Here is a 14,753-nt window from a genome sequence, read left to right as displayed (position 1 = left end):
TTATGCTTCTTGTTTACTACCAAAGCATCTTCTTGTTCACATAAGACAATGCCTTGAGAAAGACACATACATGGATACAATGCCAAAACTTAATTATTAGTATACTGATTTGGTTAGGTTAGGCAAGCTGTGCTTTTCAGAATTGGGTGGCAAACCAAGGTCCCACCCAAAGCTTCTTGTTGTTCACATACGACCTTGACTGGGACAGACAAATACATGGATATAATGCCAAAATTTTCTTTGTAGTCTACTGGTTTGGTAAGCTATGCTCTTCTGGATTAAGCAGCAAAGAACGGTCCTATTCAATTTGAAAGCGTAGTCAGTAGATTTTATTCAATACATGGCTTCCAATCAAGGGAACAAGGTGAGAGAACCCCTTAACCTTAGCTGTGAAAAGAGTATTGCCAAACATCTAGACATTCCATTCCTGATGCATTGCAGCTCAAGCAACCAGCAAACATTTTTTTTCCCCTTAACGTGTTGGCTGCAAAAGCTGTCCACGCCCCTCCCACCCACAACAAATTCGAAGCTTGCCAAAACCCTTCAGCAGTGATTAATAGCTGCCAAATATCAATAGCTCTGCACACCCTAACATGCCTCTTTGGTCTTTGATCTTGAGGCTGCCAAGCTTGAGAGGCTTCGAAAACAATCGAGTACCTGCAAAACAGAGACTTAGGGAGCATTACGACAGATTGCATACAGCATTGGGTCTTTTTTCAACAATTTGTAAGTACAGATTGCTCAAGTATATCATTCTTTAGTTAGAGCTGTAAGCGACTAAATTTCTAGTTTGAAATAAATCAAACAAGTAAAATAGTTTCACAAATGCGAATTTGTATTGATGATTGTGTGGTACAATTCTCTGAAATTATAAAAGAGTGATCCTCTGATTCGATCTCCTTGCAAAACTTATTGATTAGATTTATGGTAATGTGGATTTGACTTAAACACAAAATATCCTTCAATTTGGTTGATGGATGGATCGAAGATTACTGAAATGGAATTACAATGAATCTCTGGCTATGAGCTTGTTTAGAAACCCTTTGTTCTTCGCGTTCTTCGTGTTCTTCGTGCGTTCTTCGTCTTCGAAGGTTTGTGGTGGAAGTTCTTCGGAGCTTTAGAGGCTTGAATCCGTTGAGCTTCAATGATTTGTGAGTTGTTGATGTTTTCGGACACTTTTGGCTTGATTCCCGTGAACTTTAGGATCTAGGCAGATGATCTGGACGATTCTGCTTCGAATGTTCTTCGATTTTGGGGTTGAAGTTCTTGAAGTTCTTGAAGGCTTTGAGGCTTGATCTTCACAGAGCTTTTTCACTTCTGAATTCTGGTCCTCTAAATGTCTCAGGAAGGCTTCTATTTATAGGAGTTTTGGGGTGGGTGAGCGACACGTGGCGGAGCTTGATTGGTGACACATGTCACAGCTTGATTGGTCCGCTTAAGTCATCGCTTACACGTGCGAGGTTGCTTGAGTCATCGCTTACACGTGCGAGGCTGCTTGAGTCATCGCTTACACGTGCGCTGATGCGTGATTAGCTCTTGCATGACATTTGGCAAATTTCTGTTGGCTTCTGAATAGTGATAGCAAAACCTAGCAGCAATATATGGTGTTCTGTAATTGGCTGTATTTTGTGGACTTGGTAATGTGACGTGTCAGCTTGTGATAGGTCGGGAATTTTCCCTCTCTACAAATGCCCCCTCGAGACTCGTTCACGCACACAGTTTCAGAGTGTGGTGTGGGAATGAGTTTCGAAAAAAAAATGGATTTTTGGTACTTGACTATTTAAGTGAAGTAGTTGAAGGTAGTGGAGCTGTTGAAGGTGGTGGAGCTGTTGAAGGTGGTGGAGCTTTCAGAAGGATGAGATAATTTCCGAAGAGTAGACCTACCCATATGAAAGGCTTTGATGAGACCGAAAAAGGGCCTGCAAGTATTTGAACGTACTTGCGTGATGGAGCTTTCTTAGCAGAGATTAAGTTGAAGTACTTTCAGGAGAGTATTTTGGATCGTTGGCGGCGATCACAAGATGTTGAAGATGGGGAAGATGAGAGAATGGTGGCTGGGTACAGCATGCAGGGTCATGGTGCTAGCCTCGTGTTCTTAAGAACTTCTGGTGAAGTTATTTCAGAAGATCACAAAGAAGACGGAGATGAAGCAAAGCAAATGGGCAAAGCATACACTACCATGGTGCTGGCCCTGTATACTGGGACCCTTCTGGTGTAGATGTTTATGGGAAGTACACCTTTGGATATGGGACTGACTGTGTGTTGCATGGGGTCTGGCAGCAAGTAACCGAATGTGCCTGTGTGATGGGACCATGCCAACGGATGTTATGTTGAAGTAATTTCAGAAGAGTACCTTCTGAAATTCTTCAAGCTGATTTTAAGTTGGAGTAATTTCAGAAAGTAAATTTTGAGGTACCAGCAACGATGACCTTTAGGTCCCGTAGTAGTGGGGACATGGAATAAGGCTTTGATGACCATTTACCGGCACCAAAGGCTGAATTCTGATGAGCTGGCACCTTGGAGGTTGTTTTAAGTGTTGATGGAAAACAATTTGTAGGATACCCCAACACTTTTTTACCATCTTCACCTACTGCCACTTGTTGGAAAAGCACAGAAAAATGAAAGATGGAGCTAACTTGTGATTCTGGCCCTAGAAACCAGCCAAGTTGCTACTTGTTCCGAACTACTGCTCCTGCTGGAAGACCAAGCAATTGGAAAGAGACTACAGGAGCCCTGAGGTTAGGAACGGGTGCTTCTGCTGGACTTGGATTTCCTGGCCAACCAAGTCCAAGGAAACATGGAACCGCAATGCAGACCTTGTTACGAGTAATTTTATGGACAAAGGTGGTCGTTAAGTGGAGAAATAAAGTTTGTTTGGATCTCAAAACTGCAATGATGTTGTAAATAGGGTTTCAACCGAACCATGGGAGGGTTGATCTCAAACCGATTATGAAGCAAAATCGGTTGCTAGGTGTTGAGAATGATAAGATCATAGTGAGAAATGGTTGTGAAAAGGAGGATTTGAAAATCTGAAAGAGGCAAATCTTCATTTCATGATTTAGGGTTTTTTTTTTGGATGAGTTTTTGATGAACCCGGCCCTCCTATTTATAGTAGAGAGATGAAGAATGGTAGGTAGGTAGTTGAGAATGGTAGTTGAGAATTTTTGGTGAGAATGGTAGATGGGAACGGTAGGTGGAAATGGTAGGTGGGAATGGTAGGCACCGAATGAGAATGTTAGGTTGAATTAATGACCCAGTGTAACCTCAAGTTCTGACACACTTGTGAGAGTTCATTTATATTTGGAGAGAGAAGTTTTGATGAAGTCTGGAGAATAACCCTGAGGAGATCCCAATTAAATGGATGAATCTCAAATTTTGATCTCAGGAGTTTAAGTTTTGGACATCGTTAATACTTCAAAGATGTGGGGGTTTGATTGGTGATCACCAAATCCAAAATAAGTTGATTTCAAAATCAGAATCTTTGAGAAGGTCCGAACAGGACAAATTTTGCTCGAATGTCTTGATTCTTGGCCAAAGTTCACTTCAAAGCCAACAGTTGTAGAATCACACCATTTGAGCAATTTTGGATTCTTAAATGAAGAAACAGACCCCAAATTTGGAATGTACACGAAAAATTGAGAAAGGCAAGTGTGACTTGAAAATTTTGACTTTAGGTTGATTTCAACATCAAAGTCAACTGTCTTGGAATTTGAGCCATTTGTATAGTTTTCGAGTCTCACATGATGAAACGGACTCCAAAATTGGAATGTACTCGAAAAATTGAGCAAAATAGGTCTATCTCAAAAATTTTGACATTTGGTCAACATCTGCACAAAAGTCAATTTTTTTGGAAATTGGACGTTTGCACAATTTCTGAGTTTCGAATGAAGAAACGGGTCCCAAAATTGGAATGTACTCGAAAAATTGAATGGGACAGGTCCGTTTTGAAATTTTTGATTTTCTGGTCAATATTTGCACAAAAGTCAACTTTTTTGGAAATTGGACGTTTGCACAATTTCTGAACTTCGAATGAAGAAAGGGGTCCCAAAATCGGAATGTACTCGAAAAACTGAGTGGGACAGGTCCGTTTTGAAATTTTTGATTTTCTGGTCAAGGTCAAAAGTCTGCTTGGTCCAAGCATTTTCTCTCTCTTTTTTTTTTTTTTTTTTTTTTTTTTTTTTTTTTTTTAAGGCGGTTCGGACCGGGTCAGATTTCTGGGTCGGTCCGGGTCGGATCTGGGCAAACGGGTCAGCAGCGGGTGACGTCATCCATGACGTCACAGTGCTGGAACGTGTGGCACGTGCGAAGGATGACGTCATCCATGACGTCATGGTCACGTGCGGCACGTGCGATCTCTGGCGGTCCCAATCGGCGCGTGAGACTGAAGGCCGCGCCGCCGAATCTTTGGGCGGCGCGTGGCGGCGCGTGCATGGGCTTTTGGGCCTTAAATTTTTGGGTTTTGTTGATCTAAGGCCGTTCGAGACCCCTGTCTGGTCAGTTTTGTAAATTTCTGAGCAGGTTTGCACAAATCCGAAGGCTTAGGTCGCGGTTCATTGAGAGATTGTGGCGGCGCATGGAGGCGGATGCGGCCGTTTCTGGGCTTGAAATTTTTGGGTTTTGTAGATCGCGAGCCGATGGATCTAATGGTGGTTTCTGTTTTCTGAATTGGTGTCCCGATTTGCACAGATTTGAAGGATTAAACCGTGGGTCATCGTGAGTTTGTTGCGTGGCGGTGCGTGGCGGCTCCGTTGCTGAAGATTTTTTTCTGGGTTTTGTACGCAAAAGTCTTTAGAAGATCTCTGTGGGTTGATTTCTTTGTGAAATCTTGTCAGAAACTTTAGAAATCCAGAATGGAGTCCACAGATATTGTTGAATTGGTTGCCACTTTGGTCTACATTGGTGCTTGCCGTTCTGACAACGCTTGACAATCCAGGCAGGGAGTGGTTGCAGAGTAACTACTGAGTGTCTCTGCTGATCTCATGGAGTTGGTGGCAGTTGGCTCCATAAAGGAAGAAGCTTCTGTGGATCCCTATATAAAGCCACTCAGGCATGCACTAACTTGTGCAAACATAACCTCTAAAAAGAATACGTAATATTCTGTATGGTGAAACCATGCACGCCCTTCTTTTCTTTTCTTTTTTTTTCTTTTTTTTTAAATTTATTTATTCATTTTCTATTATTTGATAATAATAATAATAATTTTTTTTTTTCTTTTTTGTACACAGCTATCATGACGCTCTTTTTTAAAGATTCGAAGATTGGCGAAGAATCAGCTTTGTTTATTTATAGAAAAAAAGATGGCAAGGATGCGAAGGCTACGACTTTGATTGTTCGTCCACCCATAATTGGGAGATTTTCAGAAAAATGGGGTCGTAACTCTTATCCTCTCAATTTGCCGAAATGGTCACAGATCGTTCCTTCTGATGGCGGCTCTAACTTGGAAACAACTATCCTTCTTGCTTCACACCACAAAAATGTTGCTAGATCAAAGCCGTATAACACTTTAGGGCGAGAGATGATTGCAAAACGTGCGGATTGGGATTTTTCCTTTAGCGTGAATGGAGGGTTTTCCTACTTCTCCCTTTATTGGGATTGGCTAGAAGATGTGCTCAGTCGGTGTAAACACCTCCTTGATGTAACCCACCTCTACAGTGCTGTCTTTGCTTCTTTGTTCACGTATGATTATGATGAGAACCTCATGAAAGCATTTTGTGAGTGTTGGAGTCCGTCCACTAATACCCTCCACACCTCCATTGGAGAAATTTCCATCACACCATGGGATCTTTCCATTCTCGGTGGACTTCCTTGTACCGGTGCATTTTATGATGAAGTAGTACCCAATGCGCAAGAGCTAGATGGAATCAATGACCAAGGACGACCCTATCTGCCGTACAGCTGCCGTTACCTTTTCCTGGCGTATCATCATCTTCAAAATCGGCTGAAGAAACAAGGGAAAGTAAGTGTTCGCGACTGGATTACTTTTTGGTATAGAGGAACTAGCAAGTATTCGGCTCCCAGAAAACCAGCGAGACGGACAACCATCCCTAAGTATAGTCAGAATCCCTCGGGTGAGATAAAGGATCATGGGCCATGGCTTGACAAAGAACACGGGGTCTTTGTGGATCTTCAAGTTGAAGGTGATTTAAAGGAAGAGACTTACTTATCGGCACTTCTTTCCTGTTGGCTGTGCATATTTGTCTTCCCTATCAAGGATCAGAACAACATCCGTCCTGGCACTTTCAAAATTGCTAGTTCCATAGCTAATGGTCGTTCATTTGGCCTTGCTTCCCCAGTATTGGCTAGCATTTATCGTGGGCTTAATACCATTTCTTCCTCTTCTACCCCGAGCAAGTCCGGAGCTAGCTTTGCCATCCATTATGTTTATGCTTGGGTAGGTCATTTCTTCCGAAGCAATCGCCTCACCCATGATAAACCATCTGATGCTTTGATGACTAAATATTCTGGTGTGGGTTATGTCTCTCCGTTCAACGAATTTTCTGCACGCAAGCATATACGAAACGCCACAAACTTTCTTTGGCACCGAACTGCTTTCAAGAAAAACTATGACCAGACTTTCATTGACAATAATCATTTATCCGTTCAGAAGTTCGACTACTTTATGAGCCTTCGCTCGGGGTACTTGTCACTTCGATGTGAAGACCAACATATTGTAGAAGCATACAGTCCTCACAGATTCAGTCGGCGCTTTGGATTTTATCAAGACATCCCAGGTGATTTGAAGGAAGAAATTCATACCGGTTCTTTAAAAGACCTCTGCCAATTCTATCAATCCTTCACTTGCTGTAACACAGATTCTAAGATATTCATTCCAGCTTTTGCCACAGACTTTGGAAGTCGAGTCAGACATAGCTACAAACAATGGTGGGAAAGAGTTTGCGGAAATGATTTTACCAAAGGAACAGACCTCCTAGCTGACATTGCCTCCTTCCCTGTTAAGCCACTAACATCCAACAAGCCTCAGAAGGGAAAGAGGGAACTACAAGACCCATACATTCCACAGCCTTTGTCAGCGTTTGCACGACGTCGTCTTGAAGATGGTAATCATTCAAAGGACTCATCTCAACATAACGAAGTCACTTGCAGTCAAGGCACCAAAAGTCCATTTGTTGTACCAGTTAGGGATGCCATTAAAATTTCTGAAGAGGAGGTGTGTAATGACCTAGGCTCCAATTGGAGACATTCAAAGAGTCCAATGGAGGGTGTTGATCCAGAGAATTCTATTAATCATGCGCATCTTTTTGCAAACAGTGAGTCTTCTATTTCAAAGCCATCTGCGAAGAGTTCAGATCTCAGGAGGTGTAAGTTTGCTGATGTTGGTACGTCGTCCAAATTTCCGATTGAGACAGAAAGGTCACCTCTCCCATTCCTGCAATCGACTAAACCTCCGGAAGTCTCTGTGTTTCAAGCCAAGGCGCATATTTCTTCTGTGCGTAGGAAAGGGGCTTCTATGCTAGGAGATGTTCTTCTAAATAGGCTTTCGAATCTTTCTGTAGACACCATCCTCCCACAAGCTGAAGTGCATGAAATTTATAGCGGGGTTGAAAGTTTTGGAGTGGACCCTCAACACTTGCGTGAGAATGTTGACAAATATTGTGAAGGTATCGCAGACTATTTGAAGATGAAGGAATCTCTGAACAAACGACCAAGTCCTGTTATCTTATCTCAACGCCAGACTGAAGTTGAATTTCTCCTTTCTGAAGCATCGCAGAAGAAAGCATCTTTGAAGACCGAACTTGATGCTGTTAAATTGAGGATGGTTGACCTGAAAACCGAGCTCGTCCAACTAGAGCTATCGCTTTCTCAAATTGAGACTCATCAAGTTGAACAAGACAATGTTGTGCAAGACTTAGAAGAACAACTTGAAGAAGTCAAATCTGCCCCCGTTCTTGAAGACCAGGATATAGAGGCTTTAGAGAAGATACGAATCCTTCTGGAAGATAATCGCTCTAGTTTGAAAGATTTGAAATGGATGTCATAATTTCTTTAGTTTTAATTCCCTTCATATATGTCAACATGCTTTCCTCTTGTACTATTTTCCTTTCGTCAATCAATAAAGAAGACTTTATTTTCTGTTCCTTCATTCATTTTTTTTTTTTTTTAGTGCGTGACTGAACTCAGCAAAGGATACTAAGTTGCCTACGTACCCTTGAGAGGGATCAAGTCATCACGTAGTTCAAAAGATTTTTTTTTTTCGAGACTGAACTTAGCAAAAGATACTAAGTTGCCTACGTACCCTTGAGAGGGATCAAGTCATCACGTAGTTCAAATGATTTTTTTTTTCGAGACTGAACTTAGCAAAAGATACTAAGTTGCCTACGTACCCTTGAGAGGGATCAAGTCATCACGTAGTTCAAAAGATTTTTTTTTTTTTTTTCGCAAAAAGGGGGGCGCAGTGTGTAATAGTGGGTATCACCACTGCTCGAACCCGAGATGGCCTCAAGGGTGACACGGGCGTCCAACCGCTACGCCACACTCACAATTGTTGACATGGAATGAGATTAATTTCTCTTTATTGGTACGCTTTGAAGGGTAATGGGAAGACATCATGTACTCTTGCAGCGCTACAGTGGGTAGTTTAAGCTCTTACCGAGGAGTAATCCTTGATTTTCAAGCATAGAAGCGTTTGAGGAACTTCCCATTGATGGGGCCGATCCTTACACCATCATTATCAATCAACTTGTAAGCTCCATTGGTGTAGACTTCTTGCACAACATAAGGTCCATCCCATTTTGAAGTGAACTTATTGCCTGTACGATGAGTTGTGATGATAGGTCTTCGAACGGCGAGGACTAAGTCACCAACTTGGAATGATCGTGGCTTGACTCTTTTATTGAATGCACTTGAAAGACGAGCTTGGTAGCATTCAAGGCGTTGTTGGGCCTCGAGCCTTTTTTCATCAAGTGCCTCTAATTCTTGCAACCTGAGCTTGGCATTTTCTTCTCCAGTCAATCCTTCTTGAATGGCAATCCGTAATGATGGGATTTGGCGTTCTAACGGAAGGACGGCTTCAACTCCGTAGACAAGAGAATAGGGCGTTGCTTGAGTAGGCGTTCGAAATGTTGTTCGATATGCCCATAATGCTTCTCCGATTCTTTCATGCCAGTCTCGCTTTGTCTTGGATACCACTTTTTTCAACAAACTGCCAAGTGTTTTGTTAAACGCTTCAGCTAGTCCATTTGCCGGGGCATTGTACATGGAGGAGTTGTATTGTTTAAATTCAAACTTCTCGCATAGCTCTATCATCAGCCTATTGTAGAATGGTTTGCCATTATCAGTTATGATATACCGAGGGACACCATACCGATAGATCAAATGAGTTCGAATGAAATTGACCACCGTTTCTTTCTTCACTTCCCTAAGGGGTACAGCCTCCGCCCATTTTGAGAAGTAGTCAGTTGCGGCCAAGATGTACAAGTGGCCACCGGATGACTTTGGTAATGGCCCTATTGCATCAAGACCCCATGCATCAAAAGGCCAAGAAGCTACAGTTGGGTGTAGAGGTTCTGGCGGCTGATGGATGAAGTTCGCGTGATATTGACAAGCTTCGCACTTCTTAGCGCACTCCATAGAATCTTGTACCATCGTAGGCCAATAGTAACCCATTCGTTTGATCCTATAGTGTAACTTAGGACCTGACTGATGTGCGCCGCATATGCCAGAATGAGCCTCCTCTAAGGCTTGTTTAGCCTCCTCCTCTCCTAAGCAACGGAGAAACAATCCATCAAATGAACGGCGGAAGAGAGTGTCTTTATAGTAAATGAATCGAGCAGCCCTCCGCCGAATTTCAGTCCTGTGGCGTTTATCATCCGGGAGTCTTCCATGTTGAAGGTATTCAATGATCACTTGTCGCCAATCTTCTTTTTCGACAAGGCATACAGAAATGATGTTGGCTTGCTCTTCTTCTTCTTCTTCAACCACGAGAGGTACCACCCACCTTTGGGAAATAGCGACTTTGGTTGTCTCTTCTTGGGATAATGCTAAGGCAGTAGCCAAATTAGCTAAAGCATCGGCCTGTCTATTCTCCTTCCTTGGTATATGCTCCAATGTGGTGGCCTCAAAATTTGCTAGCAATTTCTTCGCATATTTGCAAAAGGGGATGAGGTCTTCTTTCTTAACGTCATATTGCTCCAAGATTTGGTTGATAATTAATTTGGAATCCCCAAAGATCTCAAGCTGCGCTATGCCCATCTCAATGGCCATTTGTAGACCAATAATCAATGCTTGATATTCAGCTACATTGTTAGAGCAAAGTTCGCTTAATGAGAACGAGTACAGAAGTATTTGCCTTTGTGGAGAAACAAACACAACACCTGCCCCCGCTCCTTCTCGACGTGCAGCCCCATCGAAAAACATAATCCATGGTGGCATTTCTTCAATGTAAAACACATCTTCATCCGGGAAATCATCAGAGAACTCCCAATCAGATGGAACTGGGTGATCAGCTAAGAAATCTGCCAATGCTTGTCCTTTGACAGCTTTTTGTGGAATGTATGCAAGGTCATATTGTTGTAGCAAGACTGCCCATCGAGCTATACGACCCGAAACCACTGGCCTGGAGAGGACATATTTGATCGGATCCGCCTTTGCTATCAAACGGACTGTATATGCTTGCATGTAGTGCTCCAGTTTGTCTATGGCAAAGAAAAGAGCGAGGCACATCTTTTCGATAGGAGAATAATTTAATTCAGCCCCATTGAGAGTTCGACTTAGATAATAAAGGGCTCTTTCTTTCCCCTCTTTATTTTCCTGCGCCATAAGAGCACCTAGAGACTTTTCTTGGGCCGCAATATACAGCACCAAAGGCTTTCCTGGGATAGGAGCACCTAAAACTGGAGGATTAAGTAAGTATGTTTTGATGCGTGCAAAAGCATTGCTACAAGCCTCATCCCATTCAAAGTGCACATCCTTTTTCATCAATCTATTGAAAGGTTGACATCGACCGGCCAAATTTGAGATAAATCGTCGTATGTAGGCCAATTTTCCCTGCAAGCCTCTAAGTTCTCGTAGATTCTTGGGCTCTGGCATTTTCTGGATAGCTTCAATTTTGGACTGGTCAATTTCAATACCGCGGTGCCTCACAATGAAACCAAGAAATTTCCCAGATGTTACGCCAAAAGCGCATTTACGGGGGTTCATCTTAAGCTGATACTTTCTCAGGCGGGTGAACACGGATCGTAGATCTGCCAAATGGTCTTCCCTCCTTTTTGTTTTAACCACCAAATCGTCGACATAACACTCCACGTTTTTATGAAGTACATTATCAAAGATCTTTTGCATGGCCCGTTGATAAGTAGCACCAGCATTCTTTAGTCCAAAAGGCATCACTTTGTAACAGTAAATTCCCTTAGGGGTACGGAAAGCTGTAAGCTGCTCATCCTTAGGATTCATTCGAATTTGGTTGTAACCCGAAGATCCATCCATGAAAGATAAAGCTTCATGACCGGTAGTGGCATCAACCATGACCTCAGTTATGGGTAATGGAAAATCATCCTTGGGACATGCATTGTTCAAATCCCGGAAGTCAACACACACTCGGATTTGTCCATTCTTCTTCTTGACGGGGACGATGTTAGCAATCCATTCCGGGTACTGCACTTCACGAATGAAGCCTGCTTCAATGAGCTTATTGACCTCGGTTTCTATTTGAGGGATAAGCTCTGGCCGAAAGCGTCTTTGAGCTTGTTTGACTGGGCGCACGCCCTTCTTTACGGCCAAATGGTGTAGAGCAATACTCGGATTGAGCCCAGGCATTTCCTTGTAAGTCCAAGCGAATACATCTTTGTACTCTACTAGGAGCTTGAGGTATCCTTCTTCTTCTTTAGGGGTGAGAAGTGCACTGATGAAAGTTGGCCGGGGTTCTTCAGCAGTTCCTAAATTGATCTCTTTAAGTTCATCAACTGTAGCTTGTCCTCCATCTTCCAAGGCTGGAGGAGCTTCATCGACCTCTTCATTGGTTGCTTCAGCATTTGATAGTGTACCCTCTTCTATTGTAATATGAAACGAGGATGATACTTCTTCAATTTCCTCATCATAGACGGGTGACTGACTTGTATGTACAATCGTTCGTCTTTTGACTTTGAGCGATCCTTCAGTGTTGATCTCCAAGGTAAAGTTACGTTTCATGCGTGAAGGAATGCTACTGCGAATCTCATCATTGGCTTTCTTCTCCCCTTGAACGTCAAAGTTTATTGAACTTCGAGAATGACTATCAATAGGCCTTTTCGTTGCCCCCAGTCGATCAAAGACTGATTTACAAGCAAAAGTGTCCCGATTTGGTGTTAAACAAGTTGTATTTAACCTGTCGAACACTGTGTTTCGTGATGACGAGGCCTCGATTCGATCAAACACTGAGACATGGGGTGAAGAATGGTCTTTTCTTTGATTTGAACTTTCGCCGACCTCCACCGTTATGTATTGGGAACTTGAAGGATCGCTTCTTTTCTTGATCCATATCTGAGCTGGTTGTTCGGGAGTATAACCTAATCCGGTCTTTGGGATATGAATTTCATGCCCTTCAAGCCGCATTTTCCTTTGTGTTTTGCTAAGGCCATGCATCTTTTCTCCGGTGGCTTCTGGAATTAGCTTCCCTAAGTCTTCTCGTTTTGAGAAATCGTAGCCTGCTTTGGCTAACAGCCTATATGCCTTTGGGTCGAACCATTCTTTTGTCCGCCCACTTGGTAGAATACCATGCTCTATCGGAGTTTGCAAAGACCTCACGAATCCATTTAACGGCTTCGAGGGCAAAGGATTTGTGGATGAAGTTAAAGGCATGACATGATCTTCTTTCAATATGGCTACATCCTCCATCGTGAGCTTTGCAAGTCTTCCCATGTCTTTTGTAGGTTGAAGGCATTCCGCGAATGGTGATTGTCCATTCTTGCGGTGTGATAATGGTATATACCGAAGGAAGCGTTCTGGGCCTTTCTTTGGAGAAGAAATGTCCTTTTTGGCGATGAATTTAACATGCTCTTTTTCATCCTGTTTACTTTTCATAGACGGGATCTCAACTGGAAGAACCTCGCTAGAAATGTCTTCTTTTGCATAAAATTTTGCATCAGCAAAATGAGCTTCGGTTTCTGCAAAAGGCTTTAAATCGGCATCGACCTTTTTTATTCCATTTTGAAAGAACTTGAAGCATTGATGCAAGGTTGATGGCACTATTCCATTTTCATGGATCCAAGGACGTCTTAACAACATGTTGTAGGTCGTCTTAGCGTCAATGACGTGGAACAAGACGTTGCTTTTCAATTCTCCAATGGATAATTCTAGGTGGATCAGGCCGATTGCACGTTGTCCTCCTTGATTAAAACCTTGGATGACCAAACGACTGTGTGATAATTCTTCCATAGTAAAACCTAGTCGTTTCATGGTCATTTTTGGAAGTATGTTAACGGCTGAACCTCCATCAACAAGGATACGCTCGATCCTTTGTTCACGAGCATAACCAGAGACATAGAGTGGGCGATTATGGGGCTTAGAGCCTAACAATAGATCCTCATCAGTGAAAGTCAAGTCTGGAGAGCATGCGTAACATCCCTGTGTTTGTTGAAGCGTATTGGTATGAGGGGCGTATATCTCTGGCTCCTCAAGAGCTCGGGTGAGCACTTCTTTTGGTGATGTGGGGGATTGCAAGGGTTCAACTTCATCGACCTGAGATTGGAGTTTCTCCAAAGATGACAAGGTCTCTTTTGGATCATCATGGTCAACGTCCTCCTTTTCGTCCTGGATTTCGCAACGAGAAATTGTGTGGACGGCCTCGGCTGAGTCATTTTGAAAGAATTTCCTGGGGAAGAATTCTTCCAATGTGATGAGCTTTCGAGATTTTTGGATTTGTGCTGAATCTTCATACACTTTTGTTCCTAGTCTCCCTTGCCTCTTATCACTCATTCTTTCTGACCAAGGCTGAATCTGGTTTTGTGCTCTTCTGGACTCTCGGGTGATCAAATGAAGAGGGAATGCTCGTTTCTTCTTCCATCTCTTGCGAGTAACTATCGTCCAGCCTTCTTCCTCATCCATCGTTGACCTTTTATCATCATCTGAATTATAATCAGGTGCTTTTTGTGAGAGCTGAATTTGAACCGGTTCTAGAGAACCAAAATGGATGAGCGTGGTATTTGCCCCTTGCTTAGTATTTGGAGACAGGGAACTAGGTAACTCACAAGAAAATGTGACCGGGTTTGACTGAGCGACATCATTAAAATCCAAGTCGATTTTCCTTTCCTTGGCTAGCTTCATGATGAGTTCTTTAAGAACAAAGCATTTTTGGATTGGATGACTTATGATGCGATGATACTTACAATAGTTCGAGTCATCAACTTTTCTCATCTCTTCCGGTCGTTTGCATTCTGGCAATTCAATTAATTTCAACTTGAGCAGTTGTTCTAGCATTTCAGGCATATCAGCGTCTAGGAAAGGATAGACCTTTTGTTCCCATTCCTTAAGTGATGAGCGACGCGTTTCACGCTGTTGACCTCCTTCGGGCCTCTTTTCATTGGCCTTCGCATTTTTTGTTGAAATTTTGACTGGGGCAGGATTGACATTCATTGAATCTTTGATATTACTTTTCGCATTCCTGTCATTTTTCCTTATTTCCCGTCTTTCTTTCCTTTCCTCAGGTACGGGAGGTTTCGTATTTCCATGGCTGGAAATACTTAATTCCATGTCGTGCGCCCGAGTTGCCAACTCTTCAAATGTTCGGGGCTTTACTCCTTGAAGGATGTAAAGAAGTCCCC

The sequence above is a fragment of the Quercus lobata genome, chromosome 6, assembly GCF_001633185.2.
Source record: "Quercus lobata isolate SW786 chromosome 6, ValleyOak3.0 Primary Assembly, whole genome shotgun sequence".
Lineage (NCBI taxonomy): Eukaryota > Viridiplantae > Streptophyta > Magnoliopsida > Fagales > Fagaceae > Quercus > Quercus lobata.
This window is presented reverse-complemented; position numbering follows the sequence as displayed.